Source organism: Cyprinodon variegatus, unplaced genomic scaffold (assembly GCF_000732505.1).
Source record: "Cyprinodon variegatus isolate N-32 unplaced genomic scaffold, C_variegatus-1.0 Scaffold39, whole genome shotgun sequence".
NCBI classification, from domain to species: Eukaryota; Metazoa; Chordata; class Actinopteri; order Cyprinodontiformes; family Cyprinodontidae; genus Cyprinodon; species Cyprinodon variegatus.
This window is the reverse complement of record NW_015150492.1, coordinates 455,614-480,786: the sequence shown is the minus strand read 5'-3', so window position 1 is coordinate 480,786 and position 25,173 is coordinate 455,614. Positions and strand designations below refer to the sequence as shown.

Below are 25,173 nucleotides of genomic sequence, written 5' to 3'. Positions count from 1 at the left end.
CCAGCCGCCACCGGATTGATCAGTTCAAGCTGGATTGAAATAGTGAGTTAATAATTAGCTGGAGGGAGTGTGATCTCTTCTTGCCATCTGCTGGGATAACAGCATCAGAGCAAATTAATTAAAAAAGCTCACCGAGTTGATAAAGAAGGCCAACTCTATACTAGAAAATCATCTAGAACCTTTGGAGACTATTTCACAATAATTCTTAATAGAATGAAGAACATTAATGACGGCAGTGATCATCTTACCCTGCAAGTAAGATGAATTGTAGCATGTTTTGTGAATTCATAAACTCCCGAAAAAATATCTTACCAAAAGGCAATTAGATGCATAATGTAAGCAAACATGTCTGCACCAGTTTGAGCTGGAATACCCTCTATTTCTTTTTTGACAAACAAGCAAAAGGATGAGATTTATAACTTTTTGGATGGGAAAGATGTTTGCGTGCTCCTCCCGAACAGATTTAGCAAAAGTTTACTAGTTAACTCCACTAGTTGTGAAACAAATCAAGGCTGTGATATGTCACAGCTGCTACTGCTGCTTGGATTGGCTAAAAGCTTGGCATGGAGGCAGGTGCCACTTGGTGATGTACCCAATCAGCCTGAAGAATTGCACTGAATGTCCCTCCCTTTCCATCTTTCCAGATGGATACTGTGTAGAATTCAAACTGAACTACGAGTTTTAATCAAGCTTATGCCAGGTTAGTGATCATCCTCTATACTCTCAAAAACCAACTGAGTGTCTTTAATTAAAGGCTTGCTCAGATCCCTTGCAAGACAGACAGCTATAGGAGATTTTTCCTGTTTACACTTATCAACATCTACAAAAACTAATTGAAAAAAATGCCACAAGTTAGTACAACATTAAATTACTCTTTAGTATTGAATTAGACATTTTTATTAGATTCCATTGAATGTGTTATCTGGCAGAATTTCAAAGTTATTATGTTCTACTCTGCATCCTTTTACTATATAGCTGGATAAAAAACAACAACAAAAAACAGGAGTCTTAGGGTAGTTTTTAGTTTCAAAGCCTTTATCTGTTTCTCTCACCAAGTGTCCTCTTTTTTTTCCTCCTTCCCTTACATTCAATTCTGTTTCTCTTTCACCTTTGGGTACATTACTTTATCACTTTGTCTTTCTCCTCCAATTGCCAATCCCCTTCATTCCCCCCCTCTCAGCTCTCCATCATCCTCACCCACCCTTCACTATTCTCCCCTACCCGTCTCCTCTTTCAGGTTCTTTCAGAGCTCTCTGCTGAAATGGGATCTGTCGCTGTGTCTTTGGAGACAGATACAGTGCGGTTGCCAGGGTTTCAGCTCTGCAGAAAAGCAAAACTTCAGCTGCATGGGTGTTCATTTGGGCCAAAGGCCAAGCCTCTTTTCTACATCTTCATGGGAGTATTATGGTATTGTTGAAATCTATTGTGGAGTCTTCCTGTTGATAGTTTAATCCAAATAAATATCATCTTACACACCTTGGATGGGTGGAAAGTAAAATGGCCTCCTCAACTAACTCAAAACCACAAAGCTGATCTTTGTCCCAAGAGCTAGAAAAGATAAGCAAAACTGGCAGGCTTCATTCTCTGAGGATCTCAAATATCTTGAGCAGCTTTTCTTTGATCTCTTTCCAAATTTGCGCTGTGATATAATATCGTTTTGGAACAATGGGTGCTAATTGCTCACTGTTTGTGAGGCGTTCGTGTACTTTGAAAAGAGTACAGATCTAATCTTAGCTCAAATTTGAAAAGCAATCTTTAGAAAAAAAACTCTTTCAATTTGTTTGGGTGATTCTGGGCTGTAAATGTAACATAACTAATTGAAATTAAAGGGTAACAGCTTGTGCATTAAGAGCACATTATCCCTGAATGATTAGAATGATTTCCTCATTCCTGTTTTAATTACTGTATTCTGTTACACTGAATGAGTGACTGACATATAGGGCTATAGCATAAAGGAATGGAAGGTGAAAAGTGCAGACTTATATTTATGTTTGTGGTATATTAGTATTTCCTTGTAAGTACATGTGGTTATGTGCATTAACATTTCAATTAGCCTACATTAAAATTGTACCATGCCTTATCTGTTGCCATTCAAACATGGAAATCCCCTTCAATACCTTCAAACCTTTTTTTTTTCCGAAACACACATACACTCTATGCATATGGTTGTTGCTTTTCTTATTTCTTTGATCTTTATGCCTCTATTATTCTTACAAAGGTAATAATGGAGCATTGTGCCATTTGCATGCCATCTGAGTCAGAAAGCATTTGCTAAAAACCAAGAATTTTGTAAATTTTATTCAAAAGGAAATTATATTGTTAATGCACCAATCCTGCAAATTTGGCAGGACTTGTTACGAAACATAAAACAGGGTTATCCAGCCTTGTTGTTATCTACTGAAAGTCTTGGTCTCTCTCACGGAATGTTTTGATATTTTGTATAAAGTAGTTTACTTTAAAAGTAGCCTTTGTCATCTCTCCTTCCTCCAACTTACTTTTANCGTGCTCCTCCCGAACAGATTTAGCAAAAGTTTACTAGTTAACTCCACTAGTTGTGAAACAAATCAAGGCTGTGATATGTCACAGCTGCTACTGCTGCTTGGATTGGCTAAAAGCTTGGCATGGAGGCAGGTGCCACTTGGTGATTTACCCAATCAGCCTGAAGAATTGCACTGAATGTCCCTCCCTTTCCATCTTTCCAGATGGATACTGTGTAGAATTCAAACTGAACTACGAGTTTTAATCAAGCTTATGCCAGGTTAGTGATCATCCTCTATACTCTCAAAAACCAACTGAGTGTCTTTAATTAAAGGCTTGCTCAGATCCCTTGCAAGACAGACAGCTATAGGAGATTTTTCCTGTTTACACTTATCAACATCTACAAAAACTAATTGAAAAAAATGCCACAAGTTAGTACAACATTAAATTACTCTTTAGTATTGAATTAGACATTTTTATTAGATTCCATTGAATGTGTTATCTGGCAGAATTTCAAAGTTATTATGTTCTACTCTGCATCCTTTTACTATATAGCTGGATAAAAAACAACAACAACAAAAAACAGGAGTCTTAGGGTAGTTTTTAGTTTCAAAGCCTTTATCTGTTTCTCTCACCAAGTGTCCTCTTTTTTTTCCTCCTTCCCTTACATTCAATTCTGTTTCTCTTTCACCTTTGGGTACATTACTTTATCACTTTGTCTTTCTCCTCCAATTTCCAATCCCCTTCATTCCCCCCCTCTCAGCTCTCCATCATCCTCACCCACCCTTCACTATTCTCCCCTACCCGTCTCCTCTTTCAGGTTCTTTCAGAGCTCTCTGCTGAAATGGGATCTGTCGCTGTGTCTTTGGAGACAGATACAGTGCGGTTGCCAGGGTTTCAGCTCTGCAGAAAAGCAAAACTTCAGCTGCATGGGTGTTCATTTGGGCCAAAGGCCAAGCCTCTTTTCTACATCTTCATGGGAGTATTATGGTATTGTTGAAATCTATTGTGGAGTCTTCCTGTTGATAGTTTAATCCAAATAAATATCATCTTACACACCTTGGATGGGTGGAAAGTAAAATGGCCTCCTCAACTAACTCAAAACCACAAAGCTGATCTTTGTCCCAAGAGCTAGAAAAGATAAGCAAAACTGGCAGGCTTCATTCTCTGAGGATCTCAAATATCTTGAGCAGCTTTTCTTTGATCTCTTTCCAAATTTGCGCTGTGATATAATATCGTTTTGGAACAATGGGTGCTAATTGCTCACTGTTTGTGAGGCGTTCGTGTACTTTGAAAAGAGTACAGATCTAATCTTAGCTCAAATTTGAAAAGCAATCTTTAGAAAAAAAACTCTTTCAATTTGTTTGGGTGATTCTGGGCTGTAAATGTAACATAACTAATTGAAATTAAAGGGTAACAGCTTGTGCATTAAGAGCACATTATCCCTGAATGATTAGAATGATTTCCTCATTCCTGTTTTAATTACTGTATTCTGTTACACTGAATGAGTGACTGACATATAGGGCTATAGCATAAAGGAATGGAAGGTGAAAAGTGCAGACTTATATTTATGTTTGTGGTATATTAGTATTTCCTTGTAAGTACATGTGGTTATGTGCATTAACATTTCAATTAGCCTACATTAAAATTGTACCATGCCTTATCTGTTGCCATTCAAACATGGAAATCCCCTTCAATACCTTCAAACCTTTTTTTTTTCCGAAACACACATACACTCTATGCATATGGTTGTTGCTTTTCTTATTTCTTTGATCTTTATGTCTCTATTATTCTTACAAAGGTAATAATGGAGCATTGTGCCATTAGCATGCCATCTGAGTCAGAAAGCATTCGCAAAAAAACAAGAATTTTGTACATTTTATTCAAAAGGAAATTATATTGTTAATGCACCAATCCTGCAAATTTGGCAGGACTTGTTACTCATTTCACCCTATAGTTTTATAGATTTGATCACCAGCCATTTAGAATTTCCACAGAAAGGCTCTCACATCATGTATAGCACACAATATTGATACATCATCATCAACGCAACTGCAACCCGGATTTTTGCAACAATGTCCAAGACATTAGACCATTGACTCATCTCTGATATTACCGACTGCTACAAAAATTTTTATGTTCAGCCTGTTACATGATAAGGTTTGAAAACGAAACATAAAACAGGGTCATCGAGCCTTGTTGTTATCTACTGAAAGTCTTGCTCTCTCTCACAATGTTTTGATATTTTGTATAAAGTAGTTTACTTTAAAAGTAGCCTTTGTCATCTCTCCTTCCTCCAACTTACTTTTAAACCCCTTGATTATGCTTAATCTGCCAAATTTAGCCCATGTTCTGTTGCCTGACACTTTTAGGAAGAGTAGAGGGTAGCTCCTCCTAGATCACATCAGACCACTTCTTCTACTCTTTGCTAATATGCGTCCAAAACATCAAAAATGCCTTGTATACGCAGTTAAATAAATGTGGATCCAAGCTTTTAGGATGAAGCAGCAGAGGCCTCTTTGGTGTGAATGCAGCATTAGCTGGTTAAAGACAGTAGTTTACCTGTGCAAAATTCCTTAATGTTATTGAAATGCCTTTGAATTAGAAAAGAATGGTTATCTGCATGCACCATTTATTAGGGCTCAAAATCAAATAATTGCATGATGGCATGTGTTTATGTGCAACAAACATTAGTCAGAATAAAAGCAGTTAGACTTTTTTTGGAGGAGAGGGGCGCAGGAGGAAATTAACCTCCATCAAAGTCCTGGGTTGTCTGGCGCTACTCCCCTGGTTCTCCACATACCTGCAAAGACTGAGCAAGCCTTTAGATGGCTGCCGATCAGATTATGGATCGGCATAAATGCTACCCCTACCACCAATCGGTATCAAACTTTATTCAGATTGACTGGTGGTAATAATTTGTTGATTGACCTTCAAGTTAATTTGCTGACACATTGCAAAAACAATACACAGAAGCAAACAAAAACATCCTTAAAGGAGAACCTCATGCCAACAGAAGAAAAGCACAAGTTATTAAATAGTAAGCATACTTTCTAAATCTTTGAATAAAAATGAGAAACCTCTGGAGAAGATGTAAATGTTCTTGCAAAAAAAAATATATATATATATAAAAGGAAATGTAGCATGTAATAGCTGCTTTGTGCTGAAACAATCAATGAAATTGGCTGTTGGTGTATTTAATTGTCAGCAGGGGTGTTTTGTTCCGGTTACACTGTTGTATTCTGTATGTGGATCATCACCAAAATTTTATGGATTATTCCTTGGACTGAGGTGCATCTTTGGTTAAATACTTAATTAAAATCCGTTCATAACTTTTCAAGTCATCATGTACACCGAGAGGCAGACAGACAGAGAGGCAGACAGACTCGACTAAAAACCTCCTTGGTGGAGGTAATTAAACCTACTTAATACCTTGTTAATTTCAGTCTCATTATGAATAACATTATGCATTACATCAATATTACTTAATACTTTGTTTTGCCTTTTTGCAGGCCTCTCATAGCAGTGACCAAAAATCACCTTCCTACTGCTTTTCTAATCAGACTTCCAGTCAAATAACTTGAGAAATAAAAATAGTTTGCCAAATAAAAAATAAATAAAGCTGACTAAGCTAAATTACCTTATATGTTAAGCTCATTTCCTTTGCTTTAGACAATAGAACAAAGCACTCCAGCTAAATGATAGCCAACACTCCTAAACGGTAAACATTTAAAAGACAAAAACAGATATAGTCTGACCTGTTGGGATGTGAGGATATCTGTAAGTTAAAATTATAGTGGAACATTTTGGCGAATTTTTNTTCACTTTTTTCTACTAGAAAGACACTCGGAAAGCGCAGACCTCCACCAAGCAGCATCCCATTATGCCACTTACACTTATTTACTGAATGCTCCTTGGAATGAGGTGCAACTTTGGGAACAATTTCCTGATAACCCTTTCATAAGTTTATAAATAAGGCACAGCATGTGTCTGCAGCCTCTGGTGTTTGTTCTGCTCTCACCTTTGTCACTTTGCTCACTGCTTTCATCTTTGATCAGTAGATTCAGACTTCAAGCAAGGCATATTTTACCTTTCCTGTGATTTTGTCTTCAGTATAATACTTCTGTACTTTTTTGAGTCCGATCCTGTTCCTGTCAATAGTAACTGCTGCCACCATCTGGTCTAGGGGGGAACTGCTTTTTCCACCAAATAATGTTAAAGAATCTTTAAAATAATTCCTGCATCCAGATTATGATGTGGATCATCACCAAAATTTTATGGATTATTCCTTGGACTGAGGTGCATCTTTGGTTAAATACTTAATTAAAATCCGTTCATAACTTTTCAAGTCATCATGTACACCGAGAGGCAGACAGACAGAGAGGCAGACAGACTCGACTAAAAACCTCCTTGGTGGAGGTAATTAAACCTACTTAATACCTTGTTAATTTCAGTCTCATTATGAATAACATTATGCATTACATCAATATTACTTAATACTTTGTTTTGCCTTTTTGCAGGCCTCTCATAGCAGTGACCAAAAATCACCTTCCTACTGCTTTTCTAATCAGACTTCCAGTCAAATAACTTGAGAAATAAAAATAGTTTGCCAAATAAAAAATAAATAAAGCTGACTAAGCTAAATTACCTTATATGTTAAGCTCATTTCCTTTGCTTTAGACAATAGAACAAAGCACTCCAGCTAAATGATAGCCAACACTCCTAAACGGTAAACATTTAAAAGACAAAAACAGATATAGTCTGATCTGTTGGGATGTGAGGATATCTGTAAGTTAAAATTATAGTGGAACATTTTGGCGAATTTTTGAAAAGACTCGCCTTTTCCACTTAAAGAAAAAAAAATGCACATGCACAACCCTGTACCCGCTTCTGAGAGGGAACGTCCTTTAAAGGTGTGCGATAGCATGCACGACCTCCACTATACCTTTAATTCCTGGATTTACATCAACTAAGAGTTACTTTTTAGTATGGTGTGGGTTAACTAATAATGATATTTGCTTAGGTTTAGGAAGTAACATGCTTTGGAAAAAAGACATAAGGCTTCACCATAACTCAAACTTAAGCTTGTAGAGGTGCTTTCTTTGACCATTTAAAGAATGTAACATTGGTGATATCTTGTGAGATGCCATAAAGATCATTTGCCATCATAACAATAATAACTTATATAAGCTTTTTAAAATCTGATTTAAAAAAAGGTACTTTTTTAAGAGGCTTTAAACAAATAGCTTCTCATTCATCCAAAATTCTGGTTTCCTTCCAATTTAATCCTGTTTGTGATTCTATTACTGCTGTTTTCTGGGTCACCATTTTTTCCCTCATTATAGGGATGTAGTCAGGCTCAATAGATTGCATGTCAGTTATGAAAGGAGCAAGGAGCAGGTGGAGCTTGATTTCAAAGCTGGAACTAACAGTCAGTGGAAACAGTTTTGGACTGATCAGATAGCTATGGATGTGATGCAAAGAGTCTCTTAAAATAGCAAGTTATTGACATTTTGAATATATAAGCTCTTTCTGGACATGATCAAGGCAAGGCAAGATTATTTGTTTAGCACAATTCAGTGCAAGGAAAATTCAAAGTGATTTGCTTGAACTGAAAAATAAAAGGAAAAGGGAAAAATAAAAGCATAATTAAATAAAATAAAGATAAAAACAATAAATGGTGTCATTAAAACATTGCTCTCTTCCAGCTGCAATCTTGACTGTTATGGTTACAGAAAACTTCTGTGGAATTATTGGCCCCCCCACTGTGCTGTGATTGGTCCAGTCTGTTATGGACCAGAGAATATTGTCTCTTACCAGATGGACTTATGGCCATGTAACTCAGTATGGCTGACAAGGCTAATGGAGATGTAACCTGAAGAAAATGAGTGTGACTAACCAACAAGCTTTGATTCATTCTGCAGCTGCTGATGAAGAATATGCAGCTTTACATGCAAGGATAACTGTAGGCTACATTATTGTTAGTCTTTCTTTCATTCTTGCTTGTTTCCCTATTCAAAAATGTATGAAAATTTAGACCAGATGGAGGTTGACTAATATCCTGCTCAGATGTTTTTGCTACCAAATGTAGGCTTTCGGATTTATTGGAGTATTTAACATTTATTGTAAAAATCCCTGGAGATCTAAAAAGATATTCGCTGTGATACTCTGCAGTTTAATGCAGTGTAATGCTCTGCAGTTTTGGAGCTTTTCTGTTTTTTTTAATGAGGGCTCAGTATGGTCCATATACAGGGTCACCTTTATATACTGCTATATCTTTTAACAAAACATGTATATATTATGGGCTGAACATAGGAACAATGGGTAGCGTTGCTGCCCTGCAGCAAGAAGGTTCTGGGTTTGATTCCAGGCCAGGGGTCTTTCTGCATGGAGTTTGAATATTCTCCCTGTGCATGCATGCAGTGTGCATTGACAAAGTCTAAAAACACGCTTCTCTAAATTCTCCTTAGGTGTGTGTGCATGAATGGTTGTTTGTCCCGTTTCTCGCTGTGTTGCCCTGCGATAGACTGGCGACCTGTGCAGGGTGTACCCCGCCTCTCGCGTGTAATCAGCCGGAGAGAGGCACCAGCACTCCTTGCGACCAAAATATGAACAAAATATGTATATATTTACACATCTAAATTTCTCCACTGTGAAGGAGTCAAGGACATTTTTATTCTGCTGCATTTCAGGCCTATTTAAGTTTTTTTTTTTTTTGAAGATTCATAAAACTATTGAAGAACTAAAAGGTGTTTTCCTAGAAAATAGGAGTACATTAGACTAATGGCATTAGATTATATATTCAGCATTCTGGAGCTATGTCAGTGTTTTTTTAATATTAATTACAGATGGTGTCTGTTTACAGACAAAGCAGCACTCTTTCCCATGATTGTGAAGGAAATAACATATCGTTAATATATACAACATATACAACAACAAATTAGAATATTCTTACTATTGAAATGTCTAACAATTAGTCTCTTTTGGTTCTATGGCATCAGTGTGTTTATAAATTACCCTTTGCATTTCCTTTTTAAACATTAAAAGGACTTTATCAACTAGCTGGAAGGGGGGAGGAGTGTGTGTGGGTTGAAAAGAAAGGTGACTGCAATCAGTTTAGAAAAAATAACCTGCTTTTATAGTTAAATCCACTTCAGTGTTATAGTTTGACACTTCTTTTTTTTCCCCAGTAGATGATTAAATGTTCTGCAGTTTAATGCCATTTTAAAAATAAATGACGAAATATGAGCATAAAATGTCAAGTCTTTGTATCTTTTTTATTTTATAGGAAAATGAAAATTTTCTCTCAGTGTTTTATCTATTATTTTTTGCTACATCTTATTCAAGAGAGCATTAAGAAGGGAAGTCTTTTCTATGGTATATATAGGCCATCTGGAAAGTTCTGGGTATACATTCCCAGAATACCTTCAAAGATGGGAACCATGGATCCAGATTATATGCTGGAAGTTCCTGAACTGACTCCTCTAGGTTTAGGGCCCTCGGAGCAGCTGGGGCTTTGCTCCAAGGTCCCCCAGATGACAAAGCTTCTCATCTTATCTCTTGTAGGAGCAAACACTAATCCCGATTACAGACTGCTCCAGTGCATTCTGAAGGTCATGACATGAAGATGCAGTATGTTGATTTATAGCATGCAGCTCTACTAATCTTTGGGATGGATCACTAAATCTTGACTCCTCTAAATGCCTTGCAAATAGCCTGTATTGAGGTTTGGTCTCTTAAAATGTTTGAACAACAGGCATCTCTTCCACATTTAACAATAAAGTCTGCATCTTCTAATGTGATCCAAGGTTTTTTATGTAGTTTTTGAAGGTTTTGCTATCTATCTCTCTGTGTGAAAATGCTTTGATATTATTTCCCAGCTGCCTTCTCCTAAACACCCAAGGTTGCTTGCGTGTGTTACTTGTTATGTGCCTGACATGTGCGCACATTCAGGCTTTTACATCTATTCTCAGCTGGATGCATGTGTATGGCCTTTTGTTGTGATGGGCAGATGAAAGAATTTCCTGGAGGAAGGAAAGCAGATTAAAGGAAGGGAAGATCAAGACAGATGTGAACAGAAGGAGGTTGATATGTTGATGGATTTAAGTACATCTGCGTGAAAATGTGATATGTGACCCAAACACACACATGCATAGTATCAAAATTTGCCCTTAAAAAACTTAAAATGTCAGCTTCATGTCAATAGAATTATGAGCAACTATTAATACATTATTTTTTCCATCAGATTTTTTCTCCTTATAATAAAACTGGATCAGGAAATATTTTTAGGTCAGATGGACATTTTTAGAGTTGGGGTTACTCACATGCATTTGACCTTAATGGGAGTATGTTGCACACTAGTGTGCCATGTCATAAATAAAAGAATATAACAGGATAAAAAAAAGGATACAGACAGACCATTGTGTTGTTGTTAATTCACATCTTGCTGTTTATGTAATGCTTTTCTATAATATAGCTGTTTCCCCAAAACACTGTACAGTAAGAGGTGATCAAATTGACTTTTCGCTGTTTCTATGTTTCATTTCTTTCTTTTTTTTTTTTTTTTTTTAAGGGCTAAACGGTCAAGAAGGGTTAAAGCCGATTCAGGTTGTCAAAGCCCATCATCAGTTGACTTGTGAAACATATTTTATATTAGCCTGCATAGCTCCACCTTATGCCTCCTTTGCTTCTGTAATACTGCCTCACATGTGTGCAGGATCTTTCTGCCTTTAATGGTCACTCAGTCAGAAGTAACTGAGTGCTGCTTGTTTCTCATGTAAAGTGGCTTTATGAAAATTTTCAACCTTTTTTTTTTACCTCTAAGAAGCATAAAATTACTCCTGCATTATCATTAACCTATTAAAAGGTGTATAACTGATAGGGATACAATTTAAATCATAAAGCAGTTATTGCAGTTGAGTTATTTTGTATTTCATAGCCTTCTATACATGGGAGAAGCTTTGATGTAACTGCCATGTGCACCCCTTGAGGCAATTTTGTGATTTTAGTAACTTTTTAAATGCGTAAGCTGAATTTTCAGTTTTGGCCCCAGATAAACCGATGACCGGTCCAGGACACATCCAGCATTTTACGTAGAATTATTCAAACTGACATTCTTGCATATTGTTTGATTATATCTGCTTAGTCTTAAACCTACTTCACACTTCTTTGTCCTGAATAATCCCATCACTTTTGATAAAGCCGGTGTTGTCATTTGGCCCTCTTTGCTGTTTTGTGGCCTTTTTTGGTAGATGTTTACACAAGTGCATTCAAATGGCGTACAGACCATCTTCTGTGACGCTTCTTTCGCCTTTCTGCAAGCTACAGCACTGAAATGTCTTCTATTTCTAGATTGATCAGCTGGATCTCAGTCAAAGTGCACATTGGTCCAGTCGCCATTGTTGTTGAATGACCTCACGCCACCCACCACTTCTTGTGTTGTGGCGTGGAATAACAGAGAGCAGAGCACGCTTCAAAATTGGGCATAAATCAAAAATATCTGTGTCATACCTACGACAACCTAACTGCAACACACTGGGGAGTATAACCAACAATTTAGGTGGAATGAGTTGCCCTGCTCTGTCACAAAACAAACACTAATATCTTTCTTTAACCATGCAAAGTGAATTCTTAAACATGTTTTTTGTTTATTAAACACAAAAACTATGAGGACAGGTTAGATAGATTTTAAATAAATTAGAATATTTATGAATATATGTTCACATAAAGACAATGTCAGGTTTGGCAGAAGTTGTATGCAAATGCAGAGTAGAAGAGGCAGAGATGATTACCTGCAAAATATTATGAAAAAATAAAATACATAGTTCAAAACTGATCAACAAGGAAACTCAAGAACCAAAAAACTAGCAGACACTAGGGGGGGATAAACCTAAAGAATGATGAGGATCCATCAATGAGTAACTGAACAGGAGGTGCTTTTATGGAAGACAGAACATTAGGAGGAATAATTGGCTTATAGGGAGCAGATGTAGACAGAAGTAACTAGAAGGAGCTAAGTGGAGAAGAAAGGACACTAGGGGGCAGTAAAACTAAGAATACAAAAATTTGACCCCCCCCNTTAAGAAAAATAAAATGTCCAGAAGGTAAGACCTTAACAGGCCATTTGAGAGAATTGAAGTACTTTTCCATTTCTGCATTAAAAATGTGTACTTATTGGTCTTATATAATCATCTAATACTGTAGGTCTTGTGTCAATTAACTGTATGCGATTAATCAACATAATTCACAAAAAGAAATGCTTGAAAACGTCTTTTTGTGTTTAATCTCTGTAATCTGTTTAATTTAGTAAATCATCAAATCAATTCAATTACCTTGTCAATAATAATTTATTATTTAGGTAGGATACTGCATATCCTAACTTCTGTCAGATAAATTTATCAATATATAAAAATATTTCATCATGTTATATCTGTAAGATTACACAAAAATGGTAGGATTTTTTAAAGCAGTGTATTTTTGGAATAGCTAAAACTTCCCAAGCTGATTTTATCATGCAAAATATAAAATAATGATCAGTGTGATACAGAACTTGTTTTGTTAAGAGGCAAAGACACAGCTAGACTCTCATAAAATTATTATTTTTTTCTTTTATTGAAAATTGATAATTTTGTCACATTTTTTTATGAAATCTTCAGCAGCATAACTAGAGTCTAATAGAAAAAAATGGAAGCTGCTGTCATTCAGTTGATCTGTTGCCATGGTATTTGGCTCAGGACCTGAAAATCTCCTTCACGTTGTTATTTATTTCCTGTGTTTTCTCTCCCATTTCATTTTCTCCTCTTCTGTCAATGTTTTTCTGCCTTTGCTGTTCAGCTGTCATCCTTTAATAACTGACACTTTATCTCTTATATTTCATAGCGTATACTTCCCTTCTTCCCTTATCTCGGGTTTTTCCTCTTACTGCCAGGACATGCATGCTCCATCTGTTTTATGCAACCAGTCTCTTCCGTGTCTTGGATTTTTGCCATTAAGTTGCCTTTGATTGTTTGATTTTTTTTTTTGGTTTCCTGGCCTGTTTACATAATGATCTGAAACAACAGTACTGAATCGTAGCACTCCAGCGAATGCTGATAAAAGCATTGTTTCACCATGTAAGGAACTCCATGATCAAATGTTTTCGTATTTATGCTCAGCACTCTTATCTTTTCTCACTGTAATTAGCTTGATCTAGCTGCTTAAAATTCACACTTATTAATGAGAGCTCTTGTTTAGACTTGTTTATATGCACCAAACTTGTTTGTCTTACATCACACCAGAAAACACATCCTGTTGATCAGAGATAGTTTTATACCCAACCAATTTGTGGCTTTGGGTGTGTCCGAACATCGGAACCAAGCAAATCCGAAGAGCAGCTTTAATAGCTGATATGCAGTCTTTCAGCTTCTTCAAAAAATACTGTCTGAATAAATGTAACAAGAAAGAGAAATGGTTCTACATTATTTCTCTGAAGCTACAACAGCTTTTACACATGAATGATTTATCACAATACAGGGAAACACAATTTAATATATGCTAATTTAAACAGATATATCCATTCACCGTAATTTTGAATTCTTTATTATATATATATATATATTATTTTTTATATTGAAAAATTAATATGCTTAAATTAAACAATCAGGTTAATCATGACTAATTGATTATTTAAATAATCATCAACTAATTTAGTAATCGATTAATCGTTAACTGGTGTATAGAGAGTAAAACATGTCTTTAGCTGACAGAGCAATCTTCTTAGAGCAGTAGTTATACAAAATTGTAAAAATAATTTATCAACATTTTGCATTCAAGATTAAAAAAAGAAATACAAATTGTCAATATGCTCTATCCAGAACTCCTCTAGGGGAAAAGTTTTAGTTTCACTTGGTTTAATTTCATAAAAAGGAATCTTTGGCTATCCGAATATTACTCAGTTAATCAAAAAAAATAATCGAAAGATTAATTGATTTGCCAAAACATTAAAACATTAGTTGCAGCCCTAGAAGGTTTTAATTTGAGCTAATCCAGTCATCATGACTGATTTACTCACAGCTCTATTTGATGGAGCTTCAGTAATGTTATCTTCTTCTGTTTTTTTTTTTTTTTATCACACACAACTTTTAAAATCCTAAGGCTTCCTTTTTTAATTACATATTTCAGCTGAAATGCATTTATTTATATAAGGTTTACTAAACACAAATTTGAATGTCCCATGGAGAGATACTATATAGTCCTATAATGCTAGTTTGTAGCCTTATTTAGCAATTTTTCTGCTAAAGAATAATAATGTGATAGGACAATGAACAGTCAAAGTTGCCTATTTGGAAAAAAAATCTTATAACCCTTTTGGTTAAAATGTGGTAATGTATTGGAGGTTTTATGATAGATAATAACAAAGTTTGGCATAACTGAAGTGTAACAGAATTTATATGCGGTTTTCAAAGTGCTCCAAAAATATGAAAATTGTGGTGTATGTTTATATTCAAGCACATTTTTTACTGACATCCCTTAAAAAAAGAAATAAAAAGTTTGACATATTTGCCGGTAAAAACCTCAATATTGCAGTCTTAAATCTGTTAATAGATTGATCTACAGAACTGAGAGGAGCTAAATAAAAATGCTCTGGGCAGGTTTCAGATTTTTGTTTTTAGAAATGTGAAACTGGTGTATCAGGTATCCATTTTCCTTCCACATGCCTGCAGTACTTTGCATTTGTTCATTATTCAATCCCAACACACCAATAAAATGAACTAAGGTTTGTCACTATACAATCTGTTATGAAAAGATTTCCAAGATTTTCAGAAGGATAAACTCATTTGCTTCATTTAAATATTTACTCCTTATATGGCAATAATCCACCCTTAAAAAACAAACAAACTCATATTTCAAGGTGTTGACTCTATTTTGTCTATTTCTTCTTGTCCTCGTTCAATGCCACAACATGCTATTATAAAAAAGTATTCCTATTCCAATTTGTTTGGCAGTTGTTTTTCTTTAGATCCATGCAATCTTCTTTCATCATCTGGTTTTCATGTTCTAGCTGCAGCTATGGGACAACAAAGTGATGAATGTGCCGGAGTTAAAGCCTTCCCTCTACCCCTCTGTGCTTCCCTGTGAGCTCTGAATAAACTATTTCTAAAATTTTTAGCTTGTAAGTCTTGGCATTGCATGTATACAAACATTCTTACCAACAAATAGTATAGATTTCTTTCATTTTTTTTATCTTACAAAGATACTTTAATGTCAGTAATCCTATGAGACAGCAGACAAGCTCACATGCAGCCACTGTTGAATATGGCCTTTGCCTGCAATGATGTCCTCAATTTCTGGAAAGAGGATAAGATAGCAGGCAGTTAGGGGTGAACACAAAGAAGACTAAGAGATGAGAATAAACAGTTAATGGTTTAAAAACTGTTTATTTATTTACTTTTTTCCCTCTACTTTCTTTCCCCCCCCCCCTCTTTTTCTTTTTTGATCAATTGGGAAGAATATCGATTATCACCCAGAGTTGATGGAAGCACTTATAATTTATTGAAAAAGAAGTGGAGGAGAGAGTGGACAGTCTAATGAGATTGTGAGAGCTGAAAGTCTCTGTTGTTACCGAGTCTGTTTCAGCAGCATTCTCCTTTTTTTTACTTCCATTTAAATATTTTTTGAGGGAGTGGTGGCTAGTGGTTATCGCATAGAGCTTGGAATCCTGAGGTTGTGAGTTTGAAACCCGCAGACTGCCACTCTGGGTCCCTTAGCAAAAGACTCTTAACCCTACACTGCTCCCCCGGCACCGCAAAATGGGTTAAATACAGAGAGTGAATTTCATTGCACTGCATTTGTTAGAGTTTAATGACAATAAAACACTGGGAAAAAAAGAAAAAAATATTTTATATACGGTACTATATAACTGTCCTAACTTTCATTGTTCACTCTTTCTGAGGCTACAGAACATAACTTGTTTATAAATTGAACTATAGCTGCTTGGTTGTCACTTAAGCACACAAAGCCTTTCAAGATTGTCAGAAAAGGAGCGGTGAGGAACAGTCTGCTCTGTGATTTTTCACGCTCAGATGGCCTTAACAATGACACTACAAGGACATCACAAGACAGGGATTTTGTGGTCATAACAACCATTGAGACATACTTCATACACATACTTCCATGGATTTTACTCTTATTTTATGCTACAATTCATTGCATGGTTTTTAATATTTGCAACAAATACATTTTAAAGTGCATTCCCTCCTTAATCTGATGTAACTGAATTAAATTCAATCCTTCAAATTAGGTCTAAAGGAGTCCTTCAAATTCAAATCCAGTGAAGACCAATTAAAACAGCACACGGGTCCAGAGGAAAGTTGTGCAGAAGTTTAAAGCAGGGCTAGGTGACATTGTTAAGTCCATCAAAATGAAAAGAAAGGGTATAGAAAAAGTGCATATTTACCAAGGCCTGACATCTGCAAAACTGGCTTGGCAGATTAGATTAGAACCATGGTAACCCTGGAGGATGCTAGATTTGTGGTATTATTAAAGTATTTCTGATTCTGATTAAACCGAAGCCAAGAGTAACGTTTGTTTAAAAAACGTAAGGAATAGAAAGTACAGATATTTGTGTGAAAATGTGAAGAAAAATAAGTAATGGAGTATAGATACCAAAAAAGTGTACTTAAGTACAGTAACAAAGTATTTGTACTTTTTTACTTGACATCTCTGAAGCCAACACTGTACAACACTTTAAGAACGTCCTAACTGGGAAACCCAGCTTCATGCTTAGGGATGCTTTGTTCAGCATGACCACAGAAGCGGAGGTGAAAGAAAAGATGGATGATATAAGTATAAAACTTTAAGAAGGCTTTAAACTGGGAAGGAGGCTCATTTTCAGGCTAAACAGCGACAATAAACCTGCAGCTAGGTTTAAGTCAATACCTACAGTATTACATTGAATATCTATAAAACTATGATAAACTGCTTTTTAATTGTATTTTCCATCAAATCTAAGCCAGCTTGAGCCTTTTTGCAAAAGTATATTTGACTCATTATTTTTTAAACCATGCACCTTTTATTAAGCTCTAATTCATGTGGGCCTGTTATATAGACATTCTATTAAGTACATTCAGGTTGTAACAGCATAAAATATGGCTGGTTTTGTCAAGCACATTAGAAAACAGACAAGCTACAGTACATAACAGACTAGTCATCAGTATGCATGTAATTTACGTATATGTATATTACGCATGCAAATGCGAAAGAACAAAGAAATGACTGTAAATTTGATTGCAATCAATGAGGGCATTTTATATTGGTGTCATCATAAGTAGATTTAATTTTATTCAGGACTGAATAATGCATAATACACAAACTTTCATTTTCAATTCAGGATTAGACATGGACAGAGATGATAGACACTATAACACAATGAGCAATACCTTGTATATCAAATGGATGAATGAATTAAAGAACCTAATCTTCTGGTAAGAGAACCAGACAGATTTGGCAGTATGGCATGTATCTTTGATGCAAATAATACAGCAACATGGAAACAGTAAAGGCCTTGTCAAGTCAATCTGGTCACAAGCGTATTTTATATAAATCAGTTGAAGAAGAAAAGTAAAAAAAAAAAGAAATAGACAGTTTACACTTAGGCAGATTATATTTAAATTTCCAGGTTTGTGAAAAATACATTATCCCTTGTCAGGTATAAAAGGCACAGGTTTTTGTAACTAACAATTAAGGATCATGCCTCCAGCACCAGCAGGACACCTGCAACCACCTAATACATGAATCAGCAACAGGAGAGATGGTAAAGTTAAAATGTTGACGTTTTTAAAACTGGTATTTGGTAAAAACTGATATTAACAATGTCATCCAAAGAGATCCCTAATTAACTTCTTATAGATTTCACAAGCTTATAGATTTCACAAGCTTTCATTTTCATGTTGGACTTTCCTGTTTGTATAGACACATTTAGATACAGTATTTGATAAAGACAGGTATATAAAAAGCTAATTTTAGATGATACCTTTATTAAGGGACAAACTGTCATGATTCATCTAACTCTCCAGTATGTCATATTTGAAATTCCCTCCCTATTAAAAGATGAACAAACCGTTGAGAAACATGTTTTTAGGTTTCTGTCACTTGGCTCCTCCAGGCCTCATCACTACCCTAGTTGTGCAATTAATAACTCCCTTTACTGGTACTCGATTAACAACATGAAGAAATTCCAAGACTGATGACAAACTTATTGGCATCAATTTGTTAAGCGTTTCCTCACATCTGATGACACAAAATCTAAATAAATGGAATAGCCTTAAAGGTATGTGGAGGATTTTTGCAATTATTTTTAAAAGACCCACCCTCTCCACACAAAAAAATGCACAACCTGTGCACATGCACAACCCTGTACCCGCTCCCAAGAATGAACACCTATTTAACACGTGTGAGAGCATGCACATACCCATTTCTCCTCGTGCACGCTGTGCATGAGGAGAAAAAGCAAAACTTGCGTCTTCATAGCTCACACAAGCTTACCATGCCTGAGCGTCCACCCTGAATCCCTCAATCACTATATAGCGCGGGGACTATATAGTAGACTTTATAGCAAACTTAGTTAACTTACCATTCGGACAGATGAACGCTGCTCTTTGCTCTGCTTTGGTCACGTAACTCCTCCTCTACCGCGTGGTGCCTGCGCCATCTTTGTTATTAGTCACCACTGTCGGGTAGCATCAGCCAATGGTGACAATGGTGGTGGCTGTGACAGCAAATCCCATAATGCTTTGCGCAGAGAGCTCTTCGTGCAAAGCATTCTGGGATATATCTGCCTCTTCTGAGGCCTCTCTTTTCTTCTCATACACTTCGTAGAAACTTTTTCTCTCATGACCCTCAGCTTCAGTGACTTTCTGAAATCGTAGCTCACCCCAGATGTGCACAAAAAGGTAGCTAACAGGACGAGCACGTAGGACGGCCTTACATAAACATATCACCAGAATGATTGACAATTAGGAGGACCACTTATTCAGATGAACCACCTGGAAATAAAAGATTGTCAAATGGATTCATTCCATTTGTTTATAGTGATTTCTTTTTTTAATATATATATATATATATATATATATATATTTATATAGATGGGTATAGCTGTATACCAGCATTTCTGAACACAGAAATGACCTGATAAACAATCTAATAGACCTGATAAGAACACTGTAGCTAGTATGGCTACATAAATACGATGGTGACCCAGAGAGATGGCTGTGTGAACTGATTGTGTGAATGTTTGCAATAATTAATCAATCTTTCCACTCTGATGTTGGAGTAGATATTTGGTAAATAGGGCAGAGCAAATAAGCAAAACAAGACATAAGGAAATAAACAGAAGCAGAATAACAGAAAGGATCATGCAAATAAATGCAGCACTGATCACATTAGAGCTCACTAAGAACCAATCTGAATGCTCCAGTTTTCACCCAGTTTTTGCTTCCTGTTGACCCATGCTGAATGCTTGCCTCAAACAGGCTAAGCAGGGTTTGTGTTTGTTTAAAGCAGTGCCTCAGGTGTGTTCACACTTTATTGTGACAGTACATGTGGAGCTAGCCTCACTGCCTTGAAATATAGCTCATTATTACTGTCTGTATGTGTGTGTAGTGGGTGTGTGTATTACCATATATATTTCCAACCAACACAATGTTGTACTGTATCCCTCTGCGGAGCAAGTTGTCCTATATAAAGCAATCACACAGCCTAATTTTCTAATTTATTACTGTTACATCTCCATACATGTACCCATGGGATGCTTTTTTGCAAGTGTGAATGTAATAGTGTGCTGGGCGGTTCAGATGATTTATTTTTTATTTTTATTGTTTTTCTCCATCACTAACTGGATTCATTTTTGTTTTGTTTTCATAGAAATTTTTTACAGCAGGTCCATAGATAACACTGAGTCTTTCCCGATCTTCCAGTAAGAGCTTCTAAGGTTTGATGGCTTGTTTGTGTTTAAGATTAATACTCAATCAATCTACTGTATTTAAACTTTCTGCTGGGATTAAGGTAAAGGATTGGAGAAAAACTGCTGCAACATCAGAGCAAATTCCCATGTGTCCTCCTCCTTAAGACTGGGACAAGGCCCTTAATCTTTTAGTCACACAACACTGCAAAGAATTAACTTTACAATGGTTCTTTGGGCAATTTTTTTTAAATTTGTCTTTCACATAATAAAAGTTAGTTCATGTTTCTTGGATTCAGTCTGTAAAAAATTATATCAAATATAACAGTTTAACTCTTAAAATACTATTTAACACCATCATTATGATTTACTGAGAACTACAGTATTATTTGAAACCCGGTGTACAAGAAATGAGCAGTTATTGAATGATGGATTTCTAACATCCTATGTGATGCCCTTTTTAATTTTTTTATTCAAAAATTAACCATTCGAAATTTTGTGGCCATTTTTTGATCCTGTCTTTGCATACTTTGACCTGCTAAGGCTGAGTGTAAGTGATTGCAAGTATAATATGAAGGTATCAGAATATAATTTAGAATTTTTTTAGCCATTCAAAATCAAGAGTACGTACTAGCATTAGCAATAGAAATGTCCAAACAGTGGCTAACATTTTTAAATGGAGCATTATCCATGAGAGTCAAAATCACACAAAGATAAAATGGAGCCGCTTGCCTATAGTGCCTCCAGCCTTCGTAATATGTGACAAAAATCTCTCTCTCTCTGTCTTTTCTTTTTCAGTGAACAGGTCTATCCCCTACAGAATGTGGTAGAAAATACATTTTATGTAAAGTAGCTATTTACTGTACATCATGACACTTCCTATCATTTAAACCCTATATACCTGGAAAAACCCTAATACTGAATTTTCTCCCATCTATAATATTAAGCCTTAACCTTACAGCCAATTTATTCACAGTAACTTCCAAGACCTTCAGATATATTTTTACGTCTATTTCATTGTTTGCATATACAGGAAATATTTTATTTGTCATCAATAATGTCTGCAGTATTAAAATTATGTTGACTTTTAAGAGAGGAGAGATCAAGCTCAAAGAAAGCAAAGTACTGAGTATCTGTCTTTAACTGTGTCCCACAGGGTACAACATACATTTATATGTCCTGTTGAAAAGGTACATTATCTTATGCAACAAGGCTTGAGTTTATTCTATCTGCATACCTAGTTTCAGTTCATAACAGGGAATATTTCTGGCTGATAACAGCTATTGTGTTTCCAGTTATTCCAACATATCCTTACACTGCTGCTATAAACAGAGTTTGCAATAGGCAGAGTATTACCTACCATAGAACAACTGTTCATCATAATAGTGTTTTTGCTGCAAAACAGTACTTTTTCTTATATATTCTTAAACATTTTGAATATATTTCTGATGTTTTTTAAACCACTTATGCTTAACAACTGCAGGATATAAGCTTTCTACTCTGTTCATGTAATGTTTAGTGTTATTGTTTTTCTGTTCAAATGTATAATCTTGTCACAAGGAACCGCAGCCACCTAGGAGCTCATGCAAAAAGTAGGTGAGGAGAAATCTTGACAGTTATGACTGGGAAAAAAAACAATCTGATGTATGAAACATGAACACCTTGGCTTTATACATCTTAATTGTCTTTAAAGGAATATATACTTTAATCCTGTTTTCAAATAACCGTGGCAACAATGTTCAGATAGAAAAAACTGAGATTAGTAAGGCTAATTGTGAAGTTCAGACATATAAGGAAATCTTATTTAGCACTTTTTCCTCTGCTATGAATATTAAAATAAAAAATACAGAGTGAGCACTGTCATTTTCCAAAGTCTTCTTTGTATATTGTCATGTTACAACTACAGTTTGGTTTTGGAATACGTGAATACGATGTAAAAAAAAAAAAAAAAAGCTCTCTTTATCAAAGTCAGATTTTTTAAAAGGCATTATGTGCAGGGGTGTAGGGGATCTCTTTCATTTGATTATGGAAAACATAGTTAACTTTTTCTCTCTACCATTTCTTCTCTAAATGAAGGAACACTTAAAGGTTCTTTTTCTCGGTGGATCATCAAAATAAGTGGTCCTTCTAATTGTCAATCATTCTGGTGATATTTTTACATAAGGCCGTCCTACATGCTTGTTCCAATTTTCACTTACCAGTGTTGAGTCATAGTGGAAAAATTGCAAATCTTCTTATGGAAAGTAAGCTAAACAGACGTGCACAAGGAGAAATGGGCTCATGCACGCTCTCTCAAGCAATAGGTGTTCTCTCTTGGGAGCAGATACAGGGTTGTGCATATACATTTTTTTTGTAAGTGGCAGGTCTTTTCAAAAAATTTGCCAAAATCCTCCATTATACCTTTAACTTTTCAGTGACTTATTAAAGAGTAAATTAAAGATGTGCGCTGGTGGAAGGGAGTTGAAACAGCATGAACAGTTAAACCTGTAAGTAACACCAGCTGAGAAATCTGGTTTCACAACATTGATGTGTAAACCTGAGGTGGGTGGGTTCGAAACATTCCTTAGGTTCTACTGTAGAAAAATGTCTTCCTTCCATATGTTGTTAATTAAGACTAGTGTACTTGATGTAGTAAATAAAATTGGTGTTACCCATTCTTAAATGTGATTGGCTGAGCCGCATTTCATCGCTGTTGTGAATGAAAGTGTAACCCACACTTAGATCTGGTAAGATGTAAATAGTGTTAATGGGCGTAGTGCCTCAACGATCGCTCCGGCACCAAGATCTTTTCCAGTAATCAGCCAAGTTTGGTCGATGCTAGTTTGGTTGATCACCAAAATACTTTTCTGCTGATCACAGTTTCAAGCATCAAATCCATAAAATCCTTAATACTGATGTCTGAGGTAAATTAACAACGCATATTGATGAAATAAAACTGGAGATGTTAAAGTATCATGATCAAAATGGAAGACAGAGATAATAATGTTGAAAGAGGATGAAATAAAGAATGCTCGTAATAGGTTTGTAGGTGGCTTTGAAAAAATCTGTTTTAATTTAGTCCTGGACTGTTTCACCATCCTACCTCCAGCACAAACACAGAGCCAGCCACCATTCTTTCCTCGTGGTCTGCCCCTCTGTCTGTCTGGTAGGCTTCTCTGATCCTCTGCCGTACTTAGTATCTGGAGCCGGCATGGCCAAAGTCGGTCCTCGAGGGCTGCTGTCCTACAGGTATCAGAAGTTTCCCTGCTCCAGCACAGCTGATTCTGATGATTGCAGTTCTGCCGACGCCTGTTAATAAGCTATCGATGAAAATCAGACCTCTAAACCCTGCAGGACAATGGCCATCGAGGACCAACTTTGGGCATGCCTGCTCTAGAGGCGCGCCTCGGCCAACGTGTAGCCTGTTCCTGCTCTAATTGGTCCCTGTGGTTTGGGCACTCTGACCAAAATAACATGCACCAAGTGCAGAAGAAAGATGCATATTTGCTCATCACGAACACAACAACCCGCGCTTGAAATTGCTCGTCTTCCTAATGAACGGCCAGTTGCCGGTCATGGCCAATCAAGTGAAAATTGTCCGAGCATTAGGATTGACAAGTACTAGTCTAAAATATTAATCAGTCCAGATAGGCTTGATGATAGAGAAATCTTGGTTGTTAGAGAACTAGTTCTCACTTAGTTCTCTTAGTTAGCAAATCTAAACAAGGAATTGGAAAACAACACAGAGAGATGGTGTGTGATGTTTTACCATAGTCCATCTGAAAAGATACCTTTAGATCTTTACAAAACAATTTTTTAGCTTTTTCTATCTAAAATATTGACATTCCGCTTAGTGTTGCTTTAAAGAAATTAGGCATCTCTAGATTTGCTGGGCTGGTAGAGAATTGCACTTGTGTTGATTAAAAAATGTATCCATGAAATAAAAACTCAATAAAATGCCTCGAACTTTGGGGTTGTAATTTTACAAAACATATAAAGGTTTAAAGTAGTATACGTTCTAAAGACACCTTTAACCTTAAGATAAATTTAAATTTATTTATCTCAAAATGGTGAAATTAGCTCTCCTTTTAACCCATCCCCTATTGGGAGCAGTGGGCTGCCACAGCACAAAATAACCAATTAATTGCTTTGGTTGCAACTCAAAATAAATGGTGCAACGATTTACCTGCTATAAAATAGATGGGATTTAAATTGAAAATATCAGCAATCTATAGTTTTGTTTGTAATGCTTTTTGTAATGCTTATAATGCTTTTTGCACATAATTTATTTAACCCATTTTTACGATGTAAGCGCTTTTTGTTTGACATGAGACTGAAGATAAACATGAAATATTAAATATAACTTTGAGCCTTCAGCCCCTGCTTTGGAAACATTCCCAATAGGGTTGCAGGGCTTGCTTGTATCACTTGTATAATTTACATATAATGGATCTCAGAGTGAGGAGATTTTAGGCACTTTTCTTTTAGCTGCTCTGAATACACAATCTAAGACAGAGAAACACACAGGCATAGATTTAATTTTTAACTAGTTGCTCTAATAAATGATGAATGCATTTGTTTGGATACAGCCCGATGCCTTGGCATTAGCTTTGTGAAGCCTATCATTTTTCGTCTTGTGTTTGGAATAGAATAGAAATATCCTCTCATGAATCGCTTTTAAGCCAGTTTTTTTACGATGCATCTTTTTAAAACTGTCTACATCTGACTGAAATCTGCATTTTGAAGAGTGCATCTCTAGAATCTATAATGGCAGCCTGCAT

The 25,173-nt window shown here is 36.0% G+C and overlaps 1 protein-coding gene across 1 annotated transcript in view; it reads left to right on the top strand.

The window, feature by feature from the left end:
• b4galt2 (UDP-Gal:betaGlcNAc beta 1,4- galactosyltransferase, polypeptide 2) overlaps nt 1-25,173 on the top strand; it is a 238,203-nt gene that overhangs the window by 83,373 nt on the left and 129,657 nt on the right. The gene's annotated exons all lie outside the window — the stretch shown is intronic.